This window comes from Mesocricetus auratus, unplaced genomic scaffold, assembly GCF_017639785.1.
Source record: "Mesocricetus auratus isolate SY011 unplaced genomic scaffold, BCM_Maur_2.0 Super-Scaffold_100024, whole genome shotgun sequence".
NCBI lineage: Eukaryota > Metazoa > Chordata > Mammalia > Rodentia > Cricetidae > Mesocricetus > Mesocricetus auratus.
The window spans coordinates 23,750,652-23,760,109 of NW_024429205.1; the positions used below are offsets into that span (position 1 = coordinate 23,750,652).

General features: G+C 51.2%; 1 protein-coding gene across 1 annotated transcript in view; it reads right to left on the minus strand.

The window, feature by feature from the left end:
- Window positions 1–1,386, minus strand: part of Galnt14 (polypeptide N-acetylgalactosaminyltransferase 14) — a 227,044-nt gene extending 225,658 nt beyond the window's left edge. Inside the window, exon 1 of the mRNA XM_005073577.4 lies at window positions 1,263–1,386. The gene's annotated coding sequence lies outside the window, so the exon portion shown is untranslated. The remainder of the gene's footprint in view (window positions 1–1,262) is intronic.
- Between the last annotated feature and the right edge of the window lie 8,072 nt (window positions 1,387–9,458).

A 9,458-nucleotide genomic window follows, 5' to 3' on the forward strand; every position in this document is an offset into this window, starting at 1 on the left:
TGGGTGTCCTGTACTGCAGATGAGCAAAACCATCCTCCACCTAGGAGCAAACCCTGAACCTCTGTACTCCATGGCACCTCACGAATAGCCAGGATATATGGGTGCTAACTAACTGCTTGTTTTGATCAACTAACATGGGCAAGATTCCAAAATATGAGTGCCAGTGAACTTGGTTAAAAGAAGAGTTTATAGGATCCAAGTGGGAAAATTCTGAATGTAGACACTTGAGTTCAAATCGAAAATGATTTAAGTAAGGCAAGTCCCTGTCTATGAAATAAGAACAAAATTCAAGAACTACTTGTGAAGAATGCACCTACTATGCATTCAGCACACAGTAGGCCCTCCCTACTATACTCGGTACAGTGGTGTTCATCAACCTTCCTCTTTTGAACCACAAACTCCCCTCCAAGGCCTTCTCCCACTCCTACAGACTGCCCTGGGCTCATAAAGGTTATTTAGATGCCAACAAATGCCCCAGAGGCCGTGTTCTGTCGCCACTCTTCAAGGCTGTGGGAAAGGACAAGGGCTCAGAATCTCAAGAGTGAACCTGTAGGGGGAACCTTCTGCTCCTCTGGGCTGCTCTGCAGGACAAGAGTTAGAAAAGCCACTTGGATTCCCATTTCCCCAACTCCCCTCCTACGGGATCCTTCGTGATGTTCGGAACGCATTCAACTTCCAAGGCAGCTAAACGGGCTGAGAACAGGTTACTGAGCCAGGCGCCACCAGGCCAGGCCGAGTGGGCAGGGAAGGCACCTGCTGGGGAGGCTCCAGGGAGCTCGCTAGTGTAGCTCACGTGCACAGCGCACCCCGGTGGGTCATTTGCCTCCTCCTTCGGGGCCTGGCAGCGGGGGAAGGAGGTCCGCGCATCCACCAGACTTCTCATGGGTGACGGGCATTTACCACCCAGCCAACCTCCAGTGACCCGCCAGCGGCAGCCACCGACCGCCAGTCCCAGGGTGGCTGGTCCGCAGCGCCCCCTCGGCCACCGGACTGCTACTTAAGTTGGGAGCTCCTTTCTGTCCACGAGCGCGCGCCCACCACCCAGACCCACTGCCACTTACACACGCCAAGGATCTGGAGACTCCCGGAGCTTCTTAAATCCCTTAAGCACTTCCCCATGCCCGCATCCCGCGCCTGTTACCTGCTCACCTGCTCCCAGCACACAGACCCCTCATGCTTTGGAACCCTCAAACCCCGCGCGTAGACCGCGCGCCCTCCCACCGGCCAGTGCCCCGTGCCCTGCGCGCCACCAAACGGCATACCTTGGGGGGTCTGCACTTCGGGTCCCAGCGGCACCGACAACTTCCTCTTGGTGACCCAGAAGAACAGCAGCACGGTGATCCAGAACACCCCGAAGATGGGCAGCGCCAGGCGGCGAGTCAGGCGCCGCATGGTCCCCCCTGCCAGCTCCTCTCGGCGGCGACGCGTCCCTGGGGCACCCCCCCGGCGGTCAGGGGCGGCGGGGCACGAGTCACCGAGCGCCTGGCTCTAAGAGAAACGCTGCTCCCGGGATCCCGATGTTGGGTGGTGGGATCCTGCCCCGCCCGCTTCGGAGAGAAACCACAGCCGGGGACCGAGAGACGAGGGGCACCGGAGACTAGAGACCCGGCTGGGAAGGAGCGAGGGGCAGCTCAGTCGGGCGCCCGCTCCAGCCGGAGAGCCGCGGTGGCCGCCGAGAAGCTGCTGCGCGCCGCGGCTGCCTTTGCCCGCGGCCGCCGCGAGGGAAACTGCCTGGAGCAGCCGGGAAGGTGGAATCCGAGGCTCTGCCCGGCACCCCCGGAGGAGCACGAGGAGGAGGGAGCGCGGAGGGAGCGCGGAGGGAGGGCGGGCCCGACAGACAGACTGACTCCGAGGGAGAGCGGGCGGGAGCGAACCCGACTCTGAGAGGGGGCGCTACCGCCTCCCGCCGACCGAGGAGCACCGTGTGGTTGAGGGACCTTGGATGCAGCTCTCGGACCATCCCGGGCTGGGGCCGTGCGGTGCGGGGCGGGATGGGGCGGGAACCGGTTACGGGAATGCAGGCTACACCCGCTGCAAGCTGATACCTAAGGACCTGTCCAGCCCGGGCCAGGTGAGGCACAGCCCCGGAGGAGTTCCCCTTCGCTGCGGGGCACTGCACGCGGTGCTCACATCAGGGTCCCCTCCCCAGCCAACACTGGGATGTAGCGGGGCTGACCCAGATGCGGCCTCCAGTCCAGGCTCACTTGCTTGGCCATTCGGGGCCAAGGTCAAGTTCAGCCATCTCCCCGGGGCATTTCTTTGCCTTTGAGCAGGTGCCTGGCAACTTTCTCAGCTTAATGGAAAACTGAGCCGGTCTAAATTTAACCTGGAAGATGTCCTTTTAAAAATTAAGGCAAAATTGTCTCCCTGAGGAGTTTTCTCTTCTTGTAAAGTGTTGGGGCTTGTTGGAGAGGGGGCCTAAAGTTATGGCAACCACAGGAAAGTGGCCATCGGAGTGCGAGCACTGGGTACACAGGAGTATCTTTCAAAATCCCTTTCCCAGCTGTTTTTAGGGAACATGCCCTCCAGTTACAGATTCAAGTCACTTGGATTTAGAGACTGGGAAAATTCTGAGCCCAGTTTCCACACAGGCCTTGTTAGGCTGGAATTTTAGACCAGGGAATGGTTCCTAACCTAGCCTGCCTACACCAACAGTGCAAGTCACAACTGCATCCTATGCCTTCCCTGTTAGATTCCTCATCTTAAAAGGGATGGGAACACCGAGTGCCAGGCATCTATCCGCCTTCCCGGAGAGTTCAGTGGCATTTTTCTGGGAAGCAGTGACCACGCCGTTTTAGAGGGAGGCTGGCTCCAAGTTTCTTCAGGTGAGAATGGCGGGGCGGTACAGCTACATCTTCACTCACAGAGCTAGAGCTTGGTACCCGGGCAGCGCCCACACCTGCCAGTAAGAAAGGTGTCCATCAGCTCTGCAGAATTCCTCCTCCGATGCTGTGGAGCCCTCAAGACACATGCTCAGAAACAGAGGGACCCACACGAAGCCTCCAGGATGGGGCACCTTGTCTTTGAGCCTTAAGGCAGGCCCTGGAGAGTCCCGGAGGTAAGGGGCTGGAGGTAAGAGATTTGGGATTGGAAACAGCTGTGGCGATCAAACAGCCAGAAAAAAGCTTGCCAGCCCATCGCCAGACTCAGCTGAGTTTGCTGAGTGCGGCACAGACTCCCGCTGACTGCTGATGTCCCCCACTTCCGTCTTTGTTAGACTCCTAGCCTCTGAAAGGTTGGGTCTGCTTCCCAGTTGATGCTTCAGGGTAAACAGCTGATGGGAGGGTTGGGAAGTGGCAAAGGCACCCACTCCTGCAGCTTTCTGAACTCCCGGGATCTTTCCCAGGAGCCTCACCCTAAGCCCCTGGTCCTGGGCCTACAAAGTGTTCTGTGTCGGCTCTGCAGGGGACCCCCACCCCCATCCCCAAACAAGCTGTGGAGTTGCTCCAGGCAGGCAGGCAGGCAGGCAGGCAGGCGGGCGGGCGGGCAGGCAGGCGGGCGGGCGGGCGGGCGGGCAGGCGCTGCAGCACCGAGTCCATTGCTCGCTATGCTGCTTCTGAATAACAGATGGCAGGCAGTTACACACCACCGCCAAGCTCTTGAGATGGTGCAGCCCCACAAGGCCTGCTGCTGAGGTACCTCATTCAGACTGTTAGGCGTCGGTACGGAGAAACCAAGACCCCAGGGTGAGACGACTCCATACTAAGAGGCCTGTAATACTGGGGAGGCTGGAAATTGTCTTCTGAAGCTCTTAAATCATTATTTTGTCCTCCTCTCACATGGAGAAGTCCGTGGGCCTTGAAAGAGTTCTAAAGAATCCAATTTTGCTAAGTGCCATCACCTGACCCAACCAAAGGACAGGCTGGTCAGGTCAGTAAGTGCCATTACAATTGGGATAGATTACATGATTACAAGTGAGTCTACAAACTTCTGGAAGGCAGATGAATCTCCCAAGTCCCCGCACTGTAGATCTCTCCTGAGATCCAACGTGTCTAGAGACCACCAAGCTAGGACAGATATTTAAAGCTGTTTAATGACCAGGTTAGGGGATGTGGCAACAGCTCAGTCTGTAAAGAGGTTGCTTTGTGAGCACAAGGTTCTGAGTCCCATTGGCAGAACTCACTAGGAAGGGGGAGGGAGGGAGGGAGGGAGGGAGGGAGGGAGGGAAGAGGAAGGAAGGAGAGAGAGAGAGAGAGAGAGAGAGAGAGAGAGAGAGAGAGAGAGAGAGAGAGAGAGAGAGAGAGAAGAAACTGTACTCTCAAACCCAGAGCTGAGGCGGCAGAGAGAGATCAGTCCCTAGGGTTCACTAGCCTGCTAGCTAGTCCACTTGCTAAGTTCCAGGCCATTGAGAGACCTTGCCTTAAAAACACAAGATGGGTGACACCTGTGAATAACATCCAAGGTTATTACCCTGTGGCCTCTGCATACATGTGCACATCCACACACAAATACACAGGCATGTACCCCAGCTTAAATAGCCGTGCTCTGTTGATCCACAGGGGTGTCATTGGTGACTAACCCAAACTACAGTTCTTTCATCACAGTCAACATGGGGAGGAAAAGCTCTGAGCAAAAGGTTTTGGCAGGAATTGAAGGAGAGGGGAAAAAAGTCTACTCTGAATTAGGATTCTCATTTAGCCCAAATAGATGTACCTCGTGGCCACAATTCTTTAGCCAGCTCATTTCTCTGGGCTCCAATTTGCCCCCGTGTACCGTGAGGTTCTTGCAAAGAGCCCCTCAGCTCACACATCCGCGCCTCTAACCTTCCTCCCCCCTGGATTTGGACTCTTCATGCCACTGCTGTCACTGGTAAGCTCTGCATAAGCCGCTCTCTCCTCACAGGCAAAGACATTAGGGAACAAATTGGGTACTGGAGCAGATGTGAGTCATTCATGTTAGTATAAAAACTACGGAATAAAACCCATTATGGCCCCAGAAAGCTGTGTAGAGCAGCATATGGAGCAAATGTAAGCTGGAAACAGGAGGAAGCTGTGAAGTCCGATGCATATGCTCTCTGGTGGCGTTTGCTGTGGGTTTCCACACTTTGCTTCCGGTTCTTTTAACTGTCATTCTCCAGCTCACTGCACACTGCACAGGCAGCACCCTTTGTTCCTTTCGGATCAGACTCCTCAAGTCCCTCCTCCCTACCCACCAGGAGTCCAGGGGGTGTGCATGCATGTTCTTGCACCTGTGGATGTAGGCATGTCTTGCCCTCTGAACGCTCGCCAAACCTGTCACCACCCATGTGAGGCCCCTGATGGCCAGCCTCACAAATGTTGACCTTACGGGGGCTAGGTGGTTTTCTGTGGAGGAGTTTCTCTCTTCTAGGCCAGGGGGAAAGGTGAAAGGGGCTAGGCAGATGGCAGCACAGTTAGAGAGGCTGGCATGCTGCTCCGGCCCTGGCAGGGTTCCCCGGCAGGAAAAAAAAGTGATCGGGAGAATTCAAAGATGCCTGTCTCTATTCTACAGCCGTACAGGCGAAAGTCTTTGAGCCAACCCCTGCAGTAGGCCCTGTTCAAGTTTTAGCTGTAAATAATGCATCAGCCCCTCTGCCTCTGCCTTCTAGTTCCTTCTTACCATAGATCTGTCAAAAATCACACATCCTGGGTCTCCTACTGGGACTTTTTCTGCGGTGAGCAGTGGAATCATCTGGATTGAGTGTAAAGGAGGAGCTATTGCCAACCCCATGCCCACCCTTTCTGCCACACCGGTACACTTTTGTCAGAGCAATGAAGCCAGATGGCTTTTTCCTCTCGTCCTTGATGGCTGTATGGGTGGCTCTATCTGAGGGTTACGGCACCCGACAGTCACCGCTCTGAATCTTTATCTATTGAACGTTTTCCTTTATGCTCCTAATACCTCAGCCCTTCCCTCCGCCTTTTTTATTTTCTTATGCACTACTGTATAATTTGTTTCCTTGAAAAGAATTTATATTTTTGCATTTCAAAAGCCTGCTTTTTTTCATCATTTTGAAATGCCCCCAAACTTTCCTTTGTTCCTTATCCAAATGCCAAGCGTAAAATTTACTACCGCTACAATGATAGGCCTTAGCTGGAAAGTAGAAACCGGTTTGATCTTCAATGATGGTGGCCCCTCCCCCATGTTTTACATAGAAAATTCAGTGTTCTCGCTAGTGTAAAGGAATGACTCAGCTTAATGGAAAAGAAAAAAAAAGAAAACCGGAAGAAAACTCTTCAACCCCAATTAGCTAGTGTGAAGAGTAGGGGAACCCAATGACAGTTGTCATGCCCTGGACTCCGCCTGCTTAATGTATGATAATCACATGTAACCATCTTTATTGGTAGGCTTCAGCCCGAAGGCATGAGCCTACCGTCAAAAAGCCACGTCTCAGGAGTAACTAAGTTTCATAGGCCTCTCAAATCTCCCGGGAACTTCAAAGACGTACCAAGCGTACCCTAAGATTGGATAGCCCCAAAATTAGGACAACAGTTGAAGGCCAAGGGCACACTTTGTATGGAGTCACTAGCTGTGAAGAGTGACTCCATGCCTCAGTTTGCTTGGGTTTCTTCTGACCCAATTGTCAATGATGTCCCCTTTCATGTTCAAGACATCTCTGGTATAGATAATAAATTACATATAATTTTAGCCATAGATATTGTAGATAATAAACTTGATGACTAACAGGAGAATTTCCAGTGACGTTTCTAGAAGAAAGATTGCTTAAAACATGGGTCCTTGCTCTTCAAATTGTAACATACATACTGAGTTTGAGATGCCCCAAATAGTCCCACGGGACTATTTTTGACAATGCAGACAAATCGAGCTGGCTTCCCTTGAGGTGATCGTGTGGCACATATCACGCTGCTAGTCCGTTTTCTGATCCCATGCGCACGGCTGGAGAAGTTTCACCCACATGGCAGCTCACAGAGCCCGGGAAGCACCTGGGTTTCTTCAGAGGGCAGGAGTCCCCAAACCCAGGCTCACAGCCACCTCTCCCTCTGGTCCACATGCCCATATAAGCCTTGAGCGTCATGGGAACACATGAAATGAGAGGAAGCCGAGAAATCGCGGTGTAAGCATGATGAAAACAGAAGCAGGGGACGTTGGGGTGTATGGCACAGTGATCACAGCAGCTGGGAATGTGGGGGGCCATGGAAGCCCGGCAGTGATTACCGGCACCTGGTCACCACCAACACAAACCAACTGCAGCCATAGCTTTCCAGGCTGTCAACAGAAACAGATGTCTAGGTAGTGATGTGAAGTCATGCAGTCTCCCGGAGGATCTTAACTGTGAGTAGCTCACTCAATGGCCCCTCCCCTTGCCGAAATAAAACAAATGAAAGTAAAATAGATGGAGTAAACAAAACAGGTATGTAATCTGGATCTAGCCTGCTGCTTGCCAGTTTCCAAGCTATATATGGTCACAAGCAGATGTTCCTGGACACTGCATCCTACCTTGGAGACTTCAGCTAGGAAAAGGGGGGAAATGATCAGAATCATAGGGTCCAATGAGGACCTCAAGGATCACTTAGTTCAGGACTCTTCAGTTTGTACTTGAGGAAATTATAGCCCAGAAAACCGGCATGATAAAGCCAGCAGCAAGACATTGTGTTCATGGTCAAGCTTGGACTGTCCCATGTCTACCCTGCTTAGTCCTCTTCACTGTATCCATGTACCAAAGGGATGCTCTTCCCTAGGTTTCGTAGGCCAAGAGGAACAGGGAGCGGAGACACTTCTGGGAATGAAGATGGGGAAGCCACGGACGTTCCCGATAACCCAAGAAACAATGAAGATATTATAAGCCCAGACTCTGGGCAGTTTGCTCTGAGGACTGTAAATAAATAGCCTCCCCACCCCCAGCTCTCTCAGAAAATACAAGCTGGCGATTTGAACAAGAGCTTCGGCACTGAAGGCCTGGTCCCTCCTCGTGTCTCTGCTGGGTGACAGCGTGGCTCCTAGATAGAGCTACCTCGGTCCAACTGAAGAGTAGCTGCATCCCAACAGGAAAATCGTTGTGAGCCACGCTCTGCGCCTGTTCCATCCCACTTGCTAAATGCAGTACAAATATTAATTAAACATAGACTATTTGAAAAGTACTTTTAGCATTTGAACTTACCTGTGCTTCATCAGAAAATGATATTAATACCATCCCCCTGTTGTAGTTTTCTCTATGCAGACAATTTGTTTCGCCCACCCTCTGGCTGTCTAAGATTTTGTGTCATCGTTTTCATGAGACAAGTGAAAATAATATTTCTCTTGTGCACAAAAGAGCCAAATCCCCTCCTCTGGCTTGATCCGACAAAGGCCAGCTTGAATGGTAATGGAAAAGAAACCTGATGTACTGTCCAAGCACAAATCCTTGGGGAAAATAATGTATCTCTTTGGGGAAAAGAAATCGCTTATACTTATGAGGTAGGAGATTTTCAATTTATAAAGGTTTCCTATTTCTTTTGATTGCTAAGATAACTGCATTCCAGAAAGGTTAGCTTTCTCCTTGTATTAAGACAGAACTGTCTCTCAGATCTGGGATGCAGATTCGCAAAAGGATGCATGACAAGCATCTTTCTCCATGCACTGGACCACCAGCCTTGGGGACTCTGAAGCAGCACAGATCACAGGGTTAAAATCCATTACCCAGAGAGACAGGAAGGTTCCCTCTCGCTGGTTCCTTCCCCCTCTCTGCTCCGAGGCCTGAATTCCAAATTGATTTCCTTAATAACTATTAAAGATCTTTTTAATTAAACCAGGCATCTTCTTCCTTGGCAAACTTTTCTTGATGACATCTCTGGTTAATTAAAGGTTTAAGCTGCAAAGACGTATTACATAAGAACAGGGGAAGCTGCTTTATGGCATACCAGGGAAGGATCCTGCTGACTCGTGTAGCAGAAACCCAGCTCTGCCTAAGAGCTGTGCATCTGTCCTTTCCAGGCCTGCAAGGCCCCAGAAAGTGTTAATGATAAAGGTGTTTGGGCGGGGTGAGTCAGGGTTTCTCTTTCTTGTGTTTCTGTTTCTCCCTTTCAACACGCCTGAAGAGTGCTCCTCAAGTGTTCCTCATTAAAAACATCACTCATTTTGATTCCAACTCACTGATGCTGACAAAACATTTTTACCTTTTCATCCAAAATTCCTGAGGTACTGATACATTTGTAACAGGAGGAGAAGAATACAGACCTTCTCACCCATCAATTATGCAACCACCTCTACAAGAGAATATGCCAGTTATTCATAAAAAAGGAAAACAATGTGGTGTGTGTGTGTGTGTGTGTGTGTGTGTGTTCATTAGTAAATTGCCCTGATTTATTCACTTTCTATCTCCTGGGCCCATATTTTGAAATGGCATGAAGAACAGAAAGTGTAGAGAAACTCACTAAAAAGCAGACTTTTTCTTCATATGAGGTTAAATAGCTCTTAAGGGGGGAATTTCACCTATGGTTTTGTCTTTCTGTCACTGAGATTTGAAACAAAAGATTTTGAACCTAGATGTCCATCGGAATTAC